Genomic DNA, 23,961 nt, shown 5'->3' with positions numbered 1-23,961 from the left:
CAGCATCCACAAGAATCAGTGCCAGGTTTCACATCGTACAGCACCTACAGGAATCAGCGCCAAGCTTAATACCACACAGCACCAACAGGAATCAGCACGAGGCTTCACATCGCACAGCACCAAGTGGAATCAGCGCCAGGATTCACATCACAAAGCACCTACAGGAATCAGCGCCAGGATTCACATCACACAGTACCCACAGGAATCAACGCCAGGATTCACATCACACAGTACCCACAGGAATTAGCGCCAGGCTTCATATTACACAGCACCCACAGGAATCAGCATTAGGATTCACATCACACAGCAACCACAGGAACCAGCATCAGGATTCACATCACACCGCACCCACAGGAATCAGCGCCAGGATTCACATCACACTGTACCCACCGGAATCAGCGCCAGGTTTCAAATCACATTGTTCCCACTGGAATCAGCACCAGGATTCACATCAAACTGCACCCACAGGAATCAGCATTAGGATTCACATCACACAGCACCCACAGGAATCAACGCCAGGATTCATATCACACTGTACCCACAGGAATCAGCGCCAGGCTTCACATCACAATGTACCCACAGGAATCAGCGCCAGGATTCACATAACACTGTCCCCACAGTAATCAGCACCAGGATTCACATCACACAGAAACCACAGGAATCAGCGCCAGGATTCACATAACTCAGCACCCACAGGAATCAGCGGCAGGATTTATATCACATCGCACCTGCAGGAATCAGAGCCAGGATTCACATCACACTGTACCAACAGGAATCAGCCCCAGGCTTCACATCACACAGCAACCACAGGAACCAGTGTCAGGATTCACATCACACAGCTCCCACAGGAATCAGCGCCAGGCTTCACATCACACAGCACCAACAGGAATCAGCGCCAGGATTCACATCACACTGTACCCACAGGAATCAGCGCCAGGATTCACATCAAACGGTACCCACAGGAATCAGCGCCAGGATTCACATCACACAGTTCCCACAGGAATCAGCGCCAGGATTCACATCACACAGTTCCCACAGGAATCAGCACCAGGATTCACATCACACAGCAACCACAGGAATCAGCGCAAGGCCTCACATTACACAGCACCCACAGGAATCAGCGCCAGGATTCACATCGCACAGCACCCACAGGAATCAGCGCCAGGCTTAATATCACACAGCAAAAAAGGAATCAGCGCCTGGATTCACATCACACAGTACCCACAGGAATCAGCGCCATGCTTCACAACACACAGCACCTACAATAATCAGCGCCAGGATTCACATCACACAGCATCCACAAGAATCAGTGCCAGGCTTCACATCGTACAGCACCTACAGGAATCAGCGCCAAGCTTAATATCACACAGCACCAACAGGAATCAGCACGAGGCTTCACATTACACATCACCCACAGGAATCAGCGCCAGGATTCACAACACACAGCACCCACAGGAATCAGCGCCAGGCTTAATATCACAGAGCAAAAAAGGAATCAGCGCCTGGATTCACATCACACAGCACTCACAGGAATAAGCACAACGCTTCACATTACACAGAACCCACAGGAATCAGCACTGGATTCACATCACAAAGCACCCACAGGAATCAGAATCAGGATAGACATCACACCGCACCCACAGGGAACAGCGCCAGGATTCACATCACACAGAACCCACAGGAAACAGCGCCAGGATTCACATCACACTGTACCCACAGGAATCAGTGCCAGGATTCACATCACACTGCACCCACAGGAATCAGTGCCAGGATTCACATCACACTGTACCCACAGGAATCAGCATTAGGATTCACATCGCACAGCACCCACAGGAATCAGTGCCAGGATTCACATCACACTACCCACAGGAATCAGCACCAGGATTCACAACACACAGCACCCACAATAATCAGCGCCAGGATTCACATCACACAGCATCCACAAGATTCAGCGCCATGCTTCACAACACACAGCACCCACAATAATCAGCGACAGGATTCACATCACACAGCATCCACAAGAATCAGTGCCAGGCTTCACATCGTACAGCACCTACAGGAATCAGCGCCAAGCTTAATATCACACAGCACCAACAGGAATCAGCACGAGGCTTCACATTACACATCACCCACAGGAATCAGCGCCAGGATTCACATCACACAGTACCCACAGGAATCAGCGCCAGGAATCACATCACACAGTACCCACAGGAATCAGCGCCAGGCTTCACATTACACAGCACCCACAGGAATCAGCATTAGGATTCACATCACAAAGCACCCACAAGAATCAGAATCAGGATACACATCACACCGCACCCACAGGAAACAGCGCCAGGATGCACATGACACAGAACACACAGGAATCAGCGCCAGGATTCACATCACACTGTACCCACAGGAGTCAGTGCCAGGATTCACATCACACAGCACCCACAGGAATCAGCGCCAGAATTCACATCACACTGTACCCACAGGAATCAGCATTAGGATTCACATCGCACAGCACCCAAAGGAATCAGTGCCTTGATTCACATCACACAGTACCCACAGGAATCAACGCCAGGATTCACATCGCACAGTACCCACAGGAATTAGCGCCAGGCTTCATATTACACAGCACCCACAGGAATCAGCATTAGGATTCACATCACACAGCAACCACAGGAACCAGCATCAGGATTCACATCACACCGCACCAACAGGAATCAGCGCCAGGATTCACATTACACTGTTCCCACCGGAATCAGCGCCAGGTTTCAAATCAAACTGCACCCACAGGAATCAGCATTAGGATTCACATCACACAGCACCAACAGGAATCAGCGCCAGGATTCACATCACACTGTAGCCACAGGAATCAGCGCCAGGATTCACATCACACTGTACCCACAGGAATCAGCGCCAGGATTCACAAAACACTGTACCCACAGGAATGATGAGCCAGGATTCACATCACACTGTACCCACAGGAATCAGCGCCAGGCTTCACATCACACTGTACCCACAGGAATCAGCGCCAGGATTCACATAACACAGTCCCCACAGTAATCAGCACCAGGATTCACATCACACGGCACCCACAGGAATCAGCGCCAGGATTCACATCACACAGTTCCCACAGGAATCAGCGCCAGGATTCACATCACACAGTGCCCACAGGAATCAGCGCAAGGCCTCACATTACACAGCACCCACAGGAATCAGCGGCAGGATTCACATCGCACAGCACCCACAGGAATCTGCGCCAGGCTTAATATCACACAGCAAAAAAGGAATCAGCGCCTGGATTCACATCACACAGCACTCACAGGAATCAGCGCAAGGCTTTACATTACACAGCACCCACAGGAATCAGTGCCTTGATTCACATCACACAGTACCCACAGGAATCAACGCCAGGATTCACATCACACAGTACCCACAGGAATTAGCGCCAGGCTTCATATTACACAGCACCCACAGGAATCACCATTAGGATTCACATCACACAGCAACCACAGGACCCAGCATCAGGATTCACATCACACCGCACCAACAGGAATCAGCGCCAGGATTCACATCACACTGTACCCACAGGAATCAGCGCCAGGATTCACAAAACACTGTACCCATAGGAATCAGAGCCAGGATTCACATCACACTGTACCCACAGGAATCAGCGCCAGGCTTCACATCACACTGTACCCACAGGAATCAGCGCCAGGATTCACATAACACAGTCCCCACAGTAATCAGCACCAGGATTCACATCACACAGAAACCAGAGTAATCAGCGCCAGGATTCACATAACTCAGCACCCACAGGAATCAGCGGCAGGATTCACATCACATCGCACCTGCAGGAATCAGAGCCAGGATTCACATCACACAGCACCCACAGGAATCAGCCCCAGGCTTCACATCACACAGCACCCACAGGAACCAGCGTCAGGATTCACATCACACTGCACCCACAGGAATCAGCATTAGGATTCACATCACACAGCACCAACAGGAATCAGCGCCAGGATTCAAATCACACTGTACCCACAGGAATCAGCGCCAGGATTCACATCACACAGTACCCACAGGAATCAGCGCCAGGATAGACATCACACAGTACCCACAGGAATCAGCGCCATGCTTCACATCACACAGCACCTGCAGGAATCAGCGCCCGGCTTTACATTACACAGCACCCACAGGAATCAGCGCCTTGATTCACATCACACAGCACCCACAGGAATCAGCGCCAGGCTTCACATCACATAGCAAAAAAGGAATCAGCGCCATGCTTCACATCACACAGCACCTGCAGGAATCAGCGCCCGGCTTTACATTACACAGCACCCACAGGAATCAGCGCCTTGATTCACATCACACAGCACCCACAGGAATCAGTGCCTTGATTCACATCACACAGCACCCACAATAATCAGCGCCATGCTTCACATCACACAGTACCGACAGGAATCAGCGCCAGGATTAACATCACACAGCATCCCAAAGAATCAGTGCCAGGCTTCACATCGTACAGCACCTACAGGAATCAGCGCCAAGCTTAATATCACACAGCACCAACAGGAATCAGCACCAGGATTCACATTACACAGCACCCACAGGAATCAGCGCCAGGATTCACATCACACAGCACCCACAGGAATCAGCTCCAGGTTCACATCACACAGTACCCGCACAGGAATTAGCGCCAGGCATCATATTACACAGTACCCACAGGAACCAGCATCAGGATGTCACATCACACTGCAGAACACAGGAATCAGCGCCAGGATTCACATCACACAGAACCCACAGGAATCAGCGTCCTGGATTCACATCACACTGTACCCACCGGAATTCTGCGCCAGGTTTCAAAATCACACTGTACCCACAGTAAGCAGCAGCAGGATTCACATCAAACTGCACCCACAGGAATCAGCGTTAGGATTCACATCACAAAGCACCCACAGGAATCAGAATCAGGATTCACATCACACTGTAGCCACAGGAATCAGCGCCAGGATTCACATCACACTGTACCCACAGGAATCAGCGCCAGGATTCACATCACACTGTACCCACAGGAATCAGCGCCAGGATTCACATCACACTGCAGCAACAGGAATCAGCGCCAGGATTCACATCACACTGTACCCACAGGAATCAGCGCCAGGATTCACATCACACTGTACCCACGGGAATCAGCGCGAGGATTCACATCACACTGTACCCACAGGAATCAGTGCCTGGCTTCACATCACACTGTACCCACAGGAATCAGCGCCAGGATTCACATCACACATTCCCCACAGTAATCAGCACCAGGATTCACATCACACAGAAACCACAGGAATCAGTGCCAGGATTCACATAACACAGCACCCACAGGAATCTGCGGCAGGATTCACATCACATCGCACCTGCAGGAATCAGCGCCAGGATTCACATCACACAGTACCCACAGGAATCAACCCCAGGCTTCACATCACACAGCAACCACAGGAACCAGCGTCAGGATTCACATCACACAGCACCCACAGGAATCAGCACCAGGATTCACATCACACAGCACCCACAGGAATCAGCACCAGGATTCACAACACACAGCACCCACAGGAATCAGCAACAGGATTCACATCTCACAGGAACCTCAGGAATCAACCCCAAGCTTAACATCGCATAGCACCCACAGGAATCAGCGCCAGGATTCACATCACACTGTTCCCACCGGAATCAGCGCCAGGTTTCAAATCAAACTGCACCCACAGGAATCAGCATTAGGATTCACATCACAAAGCACCCACAGGAATCAGCGCCAGGATTCACATCACACTGTAGCCACAGGAATCAGCGCCAGGATTCACATCACACTGTACCCACAGGAATCAGCGCCAGGATTCACAAAACACTGTACCCACAGGAATCAGAGCCAGGATTCACATCACACTGTACCCACAGGAATCAGCGCCAGGCTTCACATCACACTGTAGCCACAGGAATCAGCGCCAGGATTCACATAACACAATCCCCACAGTAATCAGCACCAGGATTCACATCACACAGAAACCAGTGGAATCAGCGCCAGGATTCACATAACTCAGCACCCACAGGAATCAGCGGCAGGATTCATATCACATCGCACCTGCAGGAATCAGAGCCAGGATTCACATCACACAGTACCCACAGGAATCAGCCCCAGGCTTCACATCACACAGCAACCACAGGAACCAGCGTCAGGATTCACATCACACAGCACCCACAGGAATCAGCATTAGGATTCACATCACACAGCACCAACAGGAATCAGCGCCAGGATTCAAATCACACTGTACCCACAGGAATCAGCGCCAGGATTGACATCAAACTGTATCCCCAGGAATCAGCGCCAGGATTCACATCACACAGTTCCCACAGGAATCAGCGCCAGGATTAACATCACACAGTTCCCACAGGAATCAGCGCCAGGATTCACATCACACAGCACCCACAGGAATCAGCGCAAGGCCTCACATTACACAGCACCCACAGGAATCAGCGCCAGGATTCACATCGCACAGCACCCACAGGAATCAGCGCCAGGCTTAATATCACACAGCAAAAAAGGAATCAGCGCCTGGATTCACATCACACAGCACTCACAGGAATCAGCGTAAGGCTTTACACTACACAGCACCCACAGGAATCAGTGCCTTGATTCACATCACACAGCACCCACAGGAAGCAGTGCCTTGATTCACATCACACAGCACCCACAATAATCAGCGCCATGCTTCTCAACACACAGCACCCACAATAATCAGCGCCAGGATTCACATCACACAGCATCCACAAGAATCAGTGCCAGGCTTCACATCGTACAGCACCTACAGGAATCAGCGCCAAGCTTAGTATCACACAGCACCAACAGGAATCAGCACGAGGCTTCACATTACACATCACCCACAGGAATCAGCGCCAGGATTCACATCACACAGTACCCACAGGAATCAACGCCAGGATTCACATCACACAGTACCCACAGGAATTAGCGCCAGGCATCATATTACACAGTACCCACAGGAACCAGCATCAGGATTCACATCACACCGCAAACACAGGAATCAGCGCCAGGATTCACATCACACAGAACCCACAGGAATCAGCGCCTGGATTCACATCACACTGTACCCACCGGAATCTGCGCCAGGTTTCAAATCACACTGTACCCACAGTAATCAGCAGCAGGATTCAAATCAAACTGCACCCACAGGATTCAGCATTAGGATTCACATCACAAAGCACCCACAGGAATCAGAATCAGGATTCACATCACACTGTAGCCACAGGAATCAGCGCCAGGATTCACATCACACTGTACCCACAGGAATCAGCGCCAGGATTCACATCACACTGTACCCACGGGAATCAGCGCCAGGATTCACATCACACTGTAGCCACAGGAATCAGCGCCAGGATTCACATCACACTGTACCCACAGGAATCAGCGCCAGGATTCACATCACACTGTACCCACGGGAATCAGCGCGAGGATTCACATCACACTGTACCCACAGGAATCAGTGCCAGGCTTCACATCACACTGTACCCACAGGAATCAGCGCCAGGATTCACATCACACAGTCCCCACAGTAATCAGCACCAGGATTCACATCACACAGTTCCCACAGGAATCAGCGCCAGGATTCACATCACACAGTTCCCACAGGAATCAGCACCAGGATTCACATCACACAGCAACCACAGGAATCAGCGCAAGGCCTCACATTACACAGCACCCACAGGAATCAGCGCCAGGATTCACATCGCACAGCACCCACAGGAATCAGCGCCAGGCTTAATATCACACAGCAAAAAAGGAATCAGCGCCTGGATTCACATCACACAGTACCCACAGGAATCAGCGCCATGCTTCACAACACACAGCACCTACAATAATCAGCGCCAGGATTCACATCACACAGCATCCACAAGAATCAGTGCCAGGCTTCACATCGTACAGCACCTACAGGAATCAGCGCCAAGCTTAATATCACACAGCACCAACAGGAATCAGCACGAGGCTTCACATTACACATCACCCACAGGAATCAGCGCCAGGATTCACAACACACAGCACCCACAGGAATCAGCGCCAGGCTTAATATCACAGAGCAAAAAAGGAATCAGCGCCTGGATTCACATCACACAGCACTCACAGGAATCAGCGTAAGGCTTTACACTACACAGCACCCACAGGAATCAGTGCCTTGATTCACATCACACAGCACCCACAGGAAGCAGTGCCTTGATTCACATCACACAGCACCCACAATAATCAGCGCCATGCTTCTCAACACACAGCACCCACAATAATCAGCGCCAGGATTCACATCACACAGCATCCACAAGAATCAGTGCCAGGCTTCACATCGTACAGCACCTACAGGAATCAGCGCCAAGCTTAGTATCACACAGCACCAACAGGAATCAGCACGAGGCTTCACATTACACATCACCCACAGGAATCAGCGCCAGGATTCACATCACACAGTACCCACAGGAATCAACGCCAGGATTCACATCACACAGTACCCACAGGAATTAGCGCCAGGCATCATATTACACAGTACCCACAGGAACCAGCATCAGGATTCACATCACACCGCAAACACAGGAATCAGCGCCAGGATTCACATCACACAGAACCCACAGGAATCAGCGCCTGGATTCACATCACACTGTACCCACCGGAATCTGCGCCAGGTTTCAAATCACACTGTACCCACAGTAATCAGCAGCAGGATTCAAATCAAACTGCACCCACAGGATTCAGCATTAGGATTCACATCACAAAGCACCCACAGGAATCAGAATCAGGATTCACATCACACTGTAGCCACAGGAATCAGCGCCAGGATTCACATCACACTGTACCCACAGGAATCAGCGCCAGGATTCACATCACACTGTACCCACGGGAATCAGCGCCAGGATTCACATCACACTGTAGCCACAGGAATCAGCGCCAGGATTCACATCACACTGTACCCACAGGAATCAGCGCCAGGATTCACATCACACTGTACCCACGGGAATCAGCGCGAGGATTCACATCACACTGTACCCACAGGAATCAGTGCCAGGCTTCACATCACACTGTACCCACAGGAATCAGCGCCAGGATTCACATCACACAGTCCCCACAGTAATCAGCACCAGGATTCACATCACACAGTTCCCACAGGAATCAGCGCCAGGATTCACATCACACAGTTCCCACAGGAATCAGCACCAGGATTCACATCACACAGCAACCACAGGAATCAGCGCAAGGCCTCACATTACACAGCACCCACAGGAATCAGCGCCAGGATTCACATCGCACAGCACCCACAGGAATCAGCGCCAGGCTTAATATCACACAGCAAAAAAGGAATCAGCGCCTGGATTCACATCACACAGTACCCACAGGAATCAGCGCCATGCTTCACAACACACAGCACCTACAATAATCAGCGCCAGGATTCACATCACACAGCATCCACAAGAATCAGTGCCAGGCTTCACATCGTACAGCACCTACAGGAATCAGCGCCAAGCTTAATATCACACAGCACCAACAGGAATCAGCACGAGGCTTCACATTACACATCACCCACAGGAATCAGCGCCAGGATTCACAACACACAGCACCCACAGGAATCAGCGCCAGGCTTAATATCACAGAGCAAAAAAGGAATCAGCGCCTGGATTCACATCACACAGCACTCACAGGAATAAGCACAACGCTTCACATTACACAGAACCCACAGGAATCAGCACTGGATTCACATCACACAGCACCCACAGGAATCAGAATCAGGATAGACATCACACCGCACCCACAGGGAACAGCGCCAGGATTCACATCACACAGAACCCACAGGAAACAGCGCCAGGATTCACATCACACTGTACCCACAGGAATCAGTGCCAGGATTCACATCACACTGCACCCACAGGAATCAGTGCCAGGATTCACATCACACTGTACCCACAGGAATCAGCATTAGGATTCACATCGCACAGCACCCACAGGAATCAGTGCCAGGATTCACATCACACTACCCACAGGAATCAGCACCAGGATTCACAACACACAGCACCCACAATAATCAGCGCCAGGATTCACATCACACAGCATCCACAAGATTCAGCGCCATGCTTCACAACACACAGCACCCACAATAATCAGCGACAGGATTCACATCACACAGCATCCACAAGAATCAGTGCCAGGCTTCACATCGTACAGCACCTACAGGAATCAGCGCCAAGCTTAATATCACACAGCACCAACAGGAATCAGCACGAGGCTTCACATTACACATCACCCACAGGAATCAGCGCCAGGATTCACATCACACAGTACCCACAGGAATCAGCGCCAGGAATCACATCACACAGTACCCACAGGAATCAGCGCCAGGCTTCACATTACACAGCACCCACAGGAATCAGCATTAGGATTCACATCACAAAGCACCCACAAGAATCAGAATCAGGATACACATCACACCGCACCCACAGGAAACAGCGCCAGGATGCACATGACACAGAACACACAGGAATCAGCGCCAGGATTCACATCACACTGTACCCACAGGAGTCAGTGCCAGGATTCACATCACACAGCACCCACAGGAATCAGCGCCAGAATTCACATCACACTGTACCCACAGGAATCAGCATTAGGATTCACATCGCACAGCACCCAAAGGAATCAGTGCCTTGATTCACATCACACAGTACCCACAGGAATCAACGCCAGGATTCACATCGCACAGTACCCACAGGAATTAGCGCCAGGCTTCATATTACACAGCACCCACAGGAATCAGCATTAGGATTCACATCACACAGCAACCACAGGAACCAGCATCAGGATTCACATCACACCGCACCAACAGGAATCAGCGCCAGGATTCACATTACACTGTTCCCACCGGAATCAGCGCCAGGTTTCAAATCAAACTGCACCCACAGGAATCAGCATTAGGATTCACATCACACAGCACCAACAGGAATCAGCGCCAGGATTCACATCACACTGTAGCCACAGGAATCAGCGCCAGGATTCACATCACACTGTACCCACAGGAATCAGCGCCAGGATTCACAAAACACTGTACCCACAGGAATGATGAGCCAGGATTCACATCACACTGTACCCACAGGAATCAGCGCCAGGCTTCACATCACACTGTACCCACAGGAATCAGCGCCAGGATTCACATAACACAGTCCCCACAGTAATCAGCACCAGGATTCACATCACACGGCACCCACAGGAATCAGCGCCAGGATTCACATCACACAGTTCCCACAGGAATCAGCGCCAGGATTCACATCACACAGTGCCCACAGGAATCAGCGCAAGGCCTCACATTACACAGCACCCACAGGAATCAGCGGCAGGATTCACATCGCACAGCACCCACAGGAATCTGCGCCAGGCTTAATATCACACAGCAAAAAAGGAATCAGCGCCTGGATTCACATCACACAGCACTCACAGGAATCAGCGCAAGGCTTTACATTACACAGCACCCACAGGAATCAGTGCCTTGATTCACATCACACAGTACCCACAGGAATCAACGCCAGGATTCACATCACACAGTACCCACAGGAATTAGCGCCAGGCTTCATATTACACAGCACCCACAGGAATCACCATTAGGATTCACATCACACAGCAACCACAGGACCCAGCATCAGGATTCACATCACACCGCACCAACAGGAATCAGCGCCAGGATTCACATCACACTGTACCCACAGGAATCAGCGCCAGGATTCACAAAACACTGTACCCATAGGAATCAGAGCCAGGATTCACATCACACTGTACCCACAGGAATCAGCGCCAGGCTTCACATCACACTGTACCCACAGGAATCAGCGCCAGGATTCACATAACACAGTCCCCACAGTAATCAGCACCAGGATTCACATCACACAGAAACCAGAGTAATCAGCGCCAGGATTCACATAACTCAGCACCCACAGGAATCAGCGGCAGGATTCATATCACATCGCACCTGCAGGAATCAGAGCCAGGATTCACATCACACAGTACCCACAGGAATCAGCCCCAGGCTTCACATCACACAGCAACCACAGGAACCAGCGTCAGGATTCACATCACACTGCACCCACAGGAATCAGCATTAGGATTCACATCACACAGCACCAACAGGAATCAGCGCCAGGATTCAAATCACACTGTACCCACAGGAATCAGCGCCAGGATTGACATCACACAGTTCCCACAGGAATCAGCGCCAGGATTAACATCACACAGTTCCCACAGGAATCAGCGCCAGGATTCACATCACACAGCACCCACAGGAATCAGCGCAAGGCCTCACATTACACAGCACCCACAGGAATCAGCGCCAGGATTCACATCGCACAGCACCCACAGGAATCAGCGCCAGGCTTAATATCACATAGCAAAAAAGGAATCAGCGCCTGGATTCACATCACACAGCACTCACAGGAATCAGCGTAAGGCTTTACACTACACAGCACCCACAGGAATCAGTGCCTTGATTCACATCACACAGCACCCACAGGAATCAGTGCCTTGATTCACATCACACAGCACCCACAATAATCAGCGCCATGCTTCACAACACACAGCACCCACAATAATCAGCGCCAGGATTCACATCACACAGCATCCACAAGAATCAGTGCCAGGCTTCACATCGTACAGCACCTACAGGAATCAGCGCCAAGCTTAGTATCACACAGCACCAACAGGAATCAGCACGAGGCTTCACATTACACATCACCCACAGGAATCAGCGCCAGGATTCACATCACACAGTACCCACAGGAATCAAAGCCAGGATTCACATCACACAGTACCCACAGGAATTAGCGCCAGGCATCATATTACACAGTACCCACAGGAACCAGCATCAGGATTCACATCACACTGCAAACACAGGAATCAGCGCCAGGATTCACATCACACAGAACCCACAGGAATCAGCGCCTGGATTCACATCACACTGTACCCACCGGAATCTGCGCCAGGTTTCAAATCACACTGTACCCACAGTAATCAGCAGCAGGATTCACATCAAACTGCACCCACAGGAATCAGCATTAGGATTCACATCACAAAGCACCCACAGGAATCAGAATCAGGATTCACATCACACTGTAGCCACAGGAATCAGCGCCAGGATTCACATCACACTGTACCCACAGGAATCAGCGCCAGGATTCACATCACACTGTACCCACGGGAATCAGCGCCAGGATTCACATCACACTGTAGCCACAGGAATCAGCGCCAGGATTCACATCACACTGTACCCACAGGAATCAGCGCCAGGATTCACATCACACTGTACCCACGGGAATCAGCGCGAGGATTCACATCACACTGTACCCACAGGAATCAGTGCCTGGCTTCACATCACACTGTACCCACAGGAATCAGCGCCAGGATTCACATCACACATTCCCCACAGTAATCAGCACCAGGATTCACATCACACAGAAACCACAGGAATCAGTGCCAGGATTCACATAACACAGCACCCACAGGAATCTGCGGCAGGATTCACATCACATCGCACCTGCAGGAATCAGCGCCAGGATTCACATCACACAGTACCCACAGGAATCAACCCCAGGCTTCACATCACACAGCAACCACAGGAACCAGCGTCAGGATTCACATCACACAGCACCCACAGGAATCAGCACCAGGATTCACATCACACAGCACCCACAGGAATCAGCACCAGGATTCACAACACACAGCACCCACAGGAATCAGCAACAGGATTCACATCTCACAGGAACCTCAGGAATCAACCCCAAGCTTAACATCGCATAGCACCCACAGGAATCAGCGCCAGGATTCACATCACACTGTTCCCACCGGAATCAGCGCCAGGTTTCAAATCAAACTGCACCCACAGGAATCAGCATTAGGATTCACATCACAAAGCACCCACAGGAATCAGCGCCAGGATTCACATCACACTGTAGCCACAGGAATCAGCGCCAGGATTCACATCACACTGTACCCACAGGAATCAGCGCCAGGATTCACAAAACACTGTACCCACAGGAATCAGAGCCAGGATTCACATCACACTGTACCCACAGGAATCAGCGCCAGGCTTCACATCACACTGTAGCCACAGGAATCAGCGCCAGGATTCACATAACACAATCCCCACAGTAATCAGCACCAGGATTCACATCACACAGAAACCAGTGGAATCAGCGCCAGGATTCACATAACTCAGCACCCACAGGAATCAGCGGCAGGATTCATATCACATCGCACCTGCAGGAATCAGAGCCAGGATTCACATCACACAGTACCCACAGGAATCAGCCCCAGGCTTCACATCACACAGCAACCACAGGAACCAGCGTCAGGATTCACATCACACAGCACCCACAGGAATCAGCATTAGGATTCACATCACACAGCACCAACAGGAATCAGCGCCAGGATTCAAATCACACTGTACCCACAGGAATCAGCGCCAGGATTGACATCAAACTGTATCCCCAGGAATCAGCGCCAGGATTCACATCACACAGTTCCCACAGGAATCAGCGCCAGGATTAACATCACACAGTTCCCACAGGAATCAGCGCCAGGATTCACATCACACAGCACCCACAGGAATCAGCGCAAGGCCTCACATTACACAGCACCCACAGGAATCAGCGCCAGGATTCACATCGCACAGCACCCACAGGAATCAGCGCCAGGCTTAATATCACACAGCAAAAAAGGAATCAGCGCCTGGATTCACATCACACAGCACTCACAGGAATCAGCGTAAGGCTTTACACTACACAGCACCCACAGGAATCAGTGCCTTGATTCACATCACACAGCACCCACAGGAAGCAGTGCCTTGATTCACATCACACAGCACCCACAATAATCAGCGCCATGCTTCTCAACACACAGCACCCACAATAATCAGCGCCAGGATTCACATCACACAGCATCCACAAGAATCAGTGCCAGGCTTCACATCGTACAGCACCTACAGGAATCAGCGCCAAGCTTAGTATCACACAGCACCAACAGGAATCAGCACGAGGCTTCACATTACACATCACCCACAGGAATCAGCGCCAGGATTCACATCACACAGTACCCACAGGAATCAACGCCAGGATTCACATCACACAGTACCCACAGGAATTAGCGCCAGGCATCATATTACACAGTACCCACAGGAACCAGCATCAGGATTCACATCACACCGCAACCACAGGAATCAGCGCCAGGATTCACATCACACAGAACCCACAGGAATCAGCGCCAGGATTCACATCACACTGTACCCACCGGAATCTGCGCCAGGTTTCAAATCACACTGTACCCACAGTAATCAGCAGCAGGATTCAAATCAAACTGCACCCACAGGAATCAGCATTAGGATTCACATCACAAAGCACCCACAGGAATCAGAATCAGGATTCACATCACACTGTAGCCACAGGAATCAGCGCCAGGATTCACATCACACTGTACCCACAGGAATCAGCGCCAGGATTCACATCACACTGTACCCACGGGAATCAGCGCCAGGATTCACATCACACTGTAGCCACAGGAATCAGCGCCAGGATTCACATCACACTGTACCCACAGGAATCAGCGCCAGGATTCACATCACACTGTACCCACGGGAATCAGCGCGAGGATTCACATCACACTGTACCCACAGGAATCAGTGCCAGGCTTCACATCACACTGTACCCACAGGAATCAGCGCCAGGATTCACATCACACAGTCCCCACAGTAATCAGCACCAGGATTCACATCACACAGAAACCACAGGAATCAGCGCCAGGATTCACATAACACAGCACCCACAGGAATCAGCGGCAGGATTCACATCACATCGCACCTGCAGGAATCAGCGCCAGGATTCACATCACACAGTACTCACAGGAATCAACCCCAGGCTTCACATCACACAGCAACCACAGGAACCAGCGTCAGGATTCACATCACACAGCACCCACAGGAATCAGCGCCAGGATTCACATCACACAGCACCCACAGGAATCAGCACCAGGATTCACAACACACAGCACCCACAGGAATCAGCAACAGGATTCACATCTCACAGAAACCTCAGGAATCAACCCCAAGCTTAACATCGCATAGCACCCACAGGAATCAGCGCCAGGATTCACATCACACAGTACCCACAGGAATCAGCGCCAGGATTCACATCACACAGCACCCACAGGAATCAGCACCAGGATTCACAACACACAGCACCCACAGGAATCAGCAACAGGATTCACATCACACAGCACCCACAAGAATCAGCGCAAGGCTTCACATAACAGAACAACAACAGGAATCAACGCCAGGCTTCACATCGCACTGCACCCACTGGAATCAGCACCAGGATTCACAACACACAGCACCCACGGGAATCAGCACCAGGCTTAATATCACACAGCAAAAAAGGAATGAGCGCCTGGATTCACATCACACAGCACTCACAGGAATCAGCGCAAGGCTTTACATAACAGAACAATAACAGGAATCAACGCCAGGATTCACATCACACAGTACCCACAGGAATTAGCGCCAGGCATCATATTACACAGCACCCACAGGAATCAGCATTAGGATTCACATCACACTGCACCCACAGGAACCAGCATCAGGATTCACATCACACCGCAAACACAGGAATCAGCGCCAGGATTCACATCACACAGAACCCAAAGGAATCAGCGCCTGGATTCACATCACACTGTACCCACAAGAATCAGCGCCAGGTTTCAAATCACACTGTACCCACAGGAATCAGCAAAGGATTCACATCAAACTGCACCCACAGGAATCAGCATTAGGATTCACATCACAAAGAAACCACAGGAATCAGCGCCATTATTCACATAACACAGCACCCACAGGAATCAGCGGCAGGATTCACATCACATCGCACCTGCAGGAATCAGCGCCAGGATTCACATCACACAGTACCCACAGGAATCAGTGCCAGGATTCACATCACACTACCCACAGGAATCAGCGCCAGGATTCACAACACACAGCACCCACAATAATCAGCGCCAGGATTCACATCACACAGCATCCACAAGATTCAGCGCCATGCTTCACAACACACAGCACCCACAATAATCAGCGACAGGATTCAAATCACACAGCATCCACAAGAATCAGTGCCAGGCTTCACATCGTACAGCACCTACAGGAATCAGCGCCAAGCTTAATATCACACAGCACCAACAGGAATCAGCACGAGGCTTCACATTACACATCACCCACAGGAATCAGCGCCAGGATTCACATCACACAGTACCCACAGGAATCAGCGCCAGGAATCACATCACACAGTACCCACAGGAATCAGCGCCAGGCTTCACATTACACAGCACCCACAGGAATCAGCATTAGGATTCACATCACAAAGCACCCACAAGAATCAGAATCAGGATACACATCACACCGCACCCACAGGAAAAAGCGCCAGGATGCACATCACACAGAACACACAGGAATCAGCGCCAGGATTCACATCACACTGTACCCACAGGAATCAGTGCCAGGATTCACATCACACTGCACCCACAGGAATCAGCGCCAGAATTCACATCACACTGTACCCACAGGAATCAGCATTAGGATTCACATCGCACAGCACCCACAGGAATCAGTGCCAAGATTCACATCACACTACCCACAGGAATCAGCGCCAGGATTCACATCACACTGTACCCACAGGAATCAGCGCCAGGATTCACATCAAACTGTACCCACAGGAATCAGCGCCAGGATTCACATCACACGGCACCCACAGGAATCAGCGCCAGGATTCACATCACACAGTTCCCACAGGAATCAGCGCCAGGATTCACATCACACAGTGCCCACAGGAATCAGCGCAAGGCCTCACATTACACAGCACCCACAGGAATCAGCGGCAGGATTCACATCGCACAGCACCCACAGGAATCTGCGCCAGGCTTAATATCACACAGCAAAAAAGGAATCAGCGCCTGGATTCACATCACACAGCACTCACAGGAATCAGCGCAAGGCTTTACATTACACAGCACCCACAGGAATCAGTGCCTTGATTCACATCACACAGTACCCACAGGAATCAACGCCAGGATTCACATCACACAGTACCCACAGGAATTAGCGCCAGGCTTCATATTACACAGCACCCACAGGAATCACCATTAGGATTCACATCACACAGCAACCACAGGACCCAGCATCAGGATTCACATCACACCGCACCAACAGGAATCAGCGCCAGGATTCACATCACACTGTTCCCACCGGAATCAGCGCCAGGTTTCAAATCAGACTGCACCCACAGGAATCAGCATTAGGATTCACATCACACAGCACCTACAGGAATCAGCGCCAGGATTCACATCACACTGTAGCCACAGGAATCAGCGCCAGGATTCACATCACACTGTACCCACAGGAATCAGCGCCAGCATTCACAAAACACTGTACCCACAGGAATCAGAGCCAGGATTCACATCACACTGTACCCACAGGAATCAGCGCCAGGCTTCACATCACACTGTACCCACAGGAATCAGCGCCAGGATTCACATAACACAGTCCCCACAGTAATCAGCACCAGGATTCACATCACACAGAAACCAGAGGAATCAGCGCCAGGATTCACATAACTCAGCACCCACAGGAATCAGCGGCAGGATTCATATCACATCGCACCTGCAGGAATCAGAGCCAGGATTCACATCACACAGTACCCACAGGAATCAGCCCCAGGCTTCACATCACACAGCAACCACAGGAACCAGCGTCAGGATTCACATCACACAGCACCCACAGGAATCAGCATTAGGATTCACATCACACAGCACCAACAGGAATCAGCGCCAGGATTCAAATCACACTGTACCCACAGGAATCAGCGCCAGGATTCACATCAAACTGTACCCCCAGGAATCAGCGCCAGGATTCACATCACACAGTTCCCACAGGAATCAGCGCCAGGATTAACATCACACAGTTCCCACAGGAATCAGCGCCAGGATTCACATCACACAGTACCCACAGGAATCAGGGCAAGGCCTCACATTACACAGCACCCACAGGAATCAGCGCCAGGATTCACATCGCACAGCACCCACAGGAATCAGCGCCAGGCTTAATATCACACAGCAAAAAAGGAATCAGCGCCTGGATTCACATCACACAGCACTCACAGGAATCAGCGTAAGGCTTTACACTACACAGCACCCACAGGAATCAGTGCCTTGATTCACATCACACAGCACCCACAGGAATCAGTGCCTTGATTCACATCACACAGCACCCACAATAATCAGCGCCATGCTTCACAACACACAGCACCCACAATAATCAGCTCCAGGATTCACATCACACAGCATTCACAAGAATCAGTGCCAGGCTTCACATCGTACAGCACCTACAGGAATCAGCGCCAAGCTTAGTATCACACAGCACCAACAGGAATCAGCACGAGGCTTCACATTACACATCACCCACAGGAATCAGCGCCAGGATTCACATCACACAGTACCCACAGGAATCAGCGCCAGGAATCACATCACACAGTACCCACAGGAATCAGCGCCAGGCTTCACATTACACAGCACCCACAGGAATCAGCATTAGGATTCACATCACAAAGCACCCACAAGAATCAGAATCAGGATACACATCACACCGCACCCACAGGAAAAAGCGCCAGGATGCACATCACACAGAACACACAGGAATCAGCGCCAGGATTCACATCACACTGTACCCACAGGAATCAGTGCCAGGATTCACATCACACTGCACCCACAGGAATCAGCGCCAGAATTCACATCACACTGTACCCACAGGAATCAGCATTAGGATTCACATCGCACAGCACCCACAGGAATCAGTGCCAAGATTCACATCACACTACCCACAGGAATCAGCGCCAGGATTCACATCACACTGTACCCACAGGAATCAGCGCCAGGATTCACATCAAACTGTACCCACAGGAATCAGCGCCAGGATTCACATCACACGGCACCCACAGGAATCAGCGCCAGGATTCACATCACACAGTTCCCACAGGAATCAGCGCCAGGATTCACATCACACAGTGCCCACAGGAATCAGCGCAAGGCCTCACATTACACAGCACCCACAGGAATCAGCGGCAGGATTCACATCGCACAGCACCCACAGGAATCTGCGCCAGGCTTAATATCACACAGCAAAAAAGGAATCAGCGCCTGGATTCACATCACACAGCACTCACAGGAATCAGCGCAAGGCTTTACATTACACAGCACCCACAGGAATCAGTGCCTTGATTCACATCACACAGTACCCACAGGAATCAACGCCAGGATTCACATCACACAGTACCCACAGCAATTAGCGCCAGGCTTCATATTACACAGCACCCACAGGAATCACCATTAGGATTCACATCACACAGCAACCACAGGACCCAGCATCAGGATTCACATCACACCGCACCAACAGGAATCAGCGCCAGGATTCACATTACACTGTTCCCACCGGAATCAGCGCCAGGTTTCAAATCAGACTGCACCCACAGGAATCAGCATTAGGATTCACATCACACAGCACCTACAGGAATCAGCGCCAGGATTCACATCACACTGTAGCCACAGGAATCAGCGCCAGGATTCACATCACACTGTACCCACAGGAATCAGCGCCAGCATTCACAAAACACTGTACCCACAGGAATCAGAGCCAGGATTCACATCACACTGTACCCACAGGAATCAGCGCCAGGCTTCACATCACACTGTACCCACAGGAATCAGCGCCAGGATTCACATAACACAGTCCCCACAGTAATCAGCACCAGGATTCACATCACACAGAAACCAGAGGAATCAGCGCCAGGATTCACATAACTCAGCACCCACAGGAATCAGCGGCAGGATTCATATCACATCGCACCTGCAGGAATCAGAGCCAGGATTCACATCACACAGTACCCACAGGAATCAGCCCCAGGCTTCACATCACACAGCAACCACAGGAACCAGCGTCAGGATTCACATCACACAGCACCCACAGGAATCAGCATTAGGATTCACATCACACAGCACCAACAGGAATCAGCGCCAGGATTCAAATCACACTGTACCCACAGGAATCAGCGCCAGGATTCACATCAAACTGTACCCCCAGGAATCAGCGCCAGGATTCACATCACACAGTTCCCACAGGAATCAGCGCCAGGATTAACATCAAACAGTTCCCACAGGAATCAGCGCCAGGATTCACATCACACAGTACCCACAGGAATCAGGGCAAGGCCTCACATTACACAGCACCCACAGGAATCAGCGCCAGGATTCACATCGCACAGCACCCACAGGAATCAGAGCCAGGCTTAATATCACACAGCAAAAAAGGAATCAGCGCCTGGATTCACATCACACAGCACTCACAGGAATCAGCGTAAGGCTTTACACTACACAGCACCCACAGGAATCAGTGCCTTGATTCACATCACACAGCACCCACAGGAATCAGTGCCTTGATTCACATCACACAGCACCCACAATAATCAGCGCCATGCTTCACAACACACAGCACCCACAATAATCAGCGCCAGGATTCACATCACACAGCATTCACAAGAATCAGTGCCAGGCTTCACATCGTACAGCACCTACAGGAATCAGCGCCAAGCTTAGTATCACACAGCACCAACAGGAATCAGCACGAGGCTTCACATTACACATCACCCACAGGAATCAGCGCCAGGATTCACATTACACAGTACCCACAGGAATCAACGCCAGGATTCACATCACACAGTACCCACAGGAATTAGCGCCAGGCATCATATTACACAGTACCCACAGGAACCAGCATCAGGATTCACATCACACCGCAAACACAGGAATCAGCGCCAGGATTCACATCACACAGAACCCACAGGAATCAGCATTAGGATTCACATCACACTGTACCCACCGGAATCTGCGCCAGGTTTCAAATCATACTGTACCCACAGTAATCAGCACCAGGATTCACATCAAACTGCACCCACAGGAATCAGCATTAGGATTCACATCACAAAGCACCCACAGGAATCAGAATCAGGATTCACATCACACTGTAGCCACAGGAATCAGCGCCAGGATTCACATCACACTGTACCCACAGGAATCAGCGCCAGGCTTCACATCACACTGTAGCCACAGGAATCAGCGCCAGGATTCACATCACACTGTACCCACAGGAATCAGCGCCAGGATTCACATCACACTGTACCCACGGGAATCAGCGCGAGGATTCACATCACACTGTACCCACAGGAATCAGTGCCAGGCTTCACATCACACTGTACCCACAGGAATCAGCGCCAGGATTCACATCACACAGTCCCCACAGTAATCAGCACCAGGATTCACATCACACAGAAACCACAGGAATCAGCGCCAGGATTCACATAACACAGCACCCACAGGAATCAGCGGCAGGATTTACATCACATCGCACCTGCAGGAATCAGCGCCAGGATTCACATCACACAGTACCCACAGGAATCAACCCCAGGCTTCACATCACACAGCAACCACAGGAACCAGCGTCAGGATTCACAACACACAGCACCCACAGGAATCAGCAACAGGATTCACATCTCACAGAAACCTCAGGAATCAACCCCAAGCTTAACATTGCATAGAACCCACAGGAATCAGCGCCAAGATTCACATCACACAGTACCCACAGGAATCAGCGCCAGGATTCACATCACACAGCACCCACAGGAATCAGCACCAGGATTCACAACACACAGCACCCACAGGAATCAGCAACAGGATTCACATCACACAGCACCCACAAGAATCAGCGCAAGGCTTCACATAACAGAACAACAACAGGAATCAACGCCAGGCTTCACATCGCACTGCACCCACTGGAATCAGCACCAGGATTCACAACACACAGCACCCACAGGAATCAGCACCAGGCTTAATATCACACAGCAAAAAAGGAATCAGCGCCTGGATTCACATCACACAGCACTCACAGGAATCAGCGCAAGGCTTTACATAACAGAACAACAACAGGAATCAACGCCAGGATTCACATCACACAGTACCCACAGGAATTAGCGCCAGGCATCATATTACACAGCACCCACAGGAATCAGCATTAGGATTCACATCACACAGCACCCACAGGAACCAGCATCAGGATTCACATCACACTGCAAACACAGGAATCAGCGCCAGGATTCACATCACACAGAACCCAAAGGAATCAGCGCCTGGATTCATATCACACTGTACCCACAGGAATCAGCGCAGGGTTTCAAATCACACTGTACCCACAGGAATCAGCACCAGGATTCACATCAAACTGCACCCACAGGAATCAGCATTAGGATTCACATCACAAAGCACCCACAGGAATCAGCGCCAGGATTCACATCACACTGTAGCCACAGGAATCAGCGCCAGGATTCACATCACACTGTACCCACAGGAATCAGCGCCAGGATTCACATCACAATGTACCCACGGGAATCAGCGCGAGGATTCACATCACACTGTACCCACAGGAATCAGTGCCAGGCTTCACATCACACTGTACCCACAGGAATCAGCGCCAGGATTCACATCACACAGTCCCCACAGTAATCAGCACCAGGATTCACATCACACAGAAACCACAGGAATCAGCGCCAGTATTCACATAACACAGCACCCACAGGAATCAGCGGCAGGATTCACATCACATCGCACCTGCAGGAATCAGCGCCAGGATTCACATCACACAGTAGCCACAGGAATCAGCCCCAGGCTTCACATCACACAGCAACCACAGGAACCAGCGTCAGGATTCACATCACACAGCACCCACAGGAATCAGCGCCAGGCTTCACATCACACAGCAC

This window comes from Carcharodon carcharias, chromosome 7, assembly GCF_017639515.1.
Source record: "Carcharodon carcharias isolate sCarCar2 chromosome 7, sCarCar2.pri, whole genome shotgun sequence".
NCBI classification, from domain to species: domain Eukaryota; kingdom Metazoa; phylum Chordata; class Chondrichthyes; order Lamniformes; family Lamnidae; genus Carcharodon; species Carcharodon carcharias.
This window is presented reverse-complemented; position numbering follows the sequence as displayed.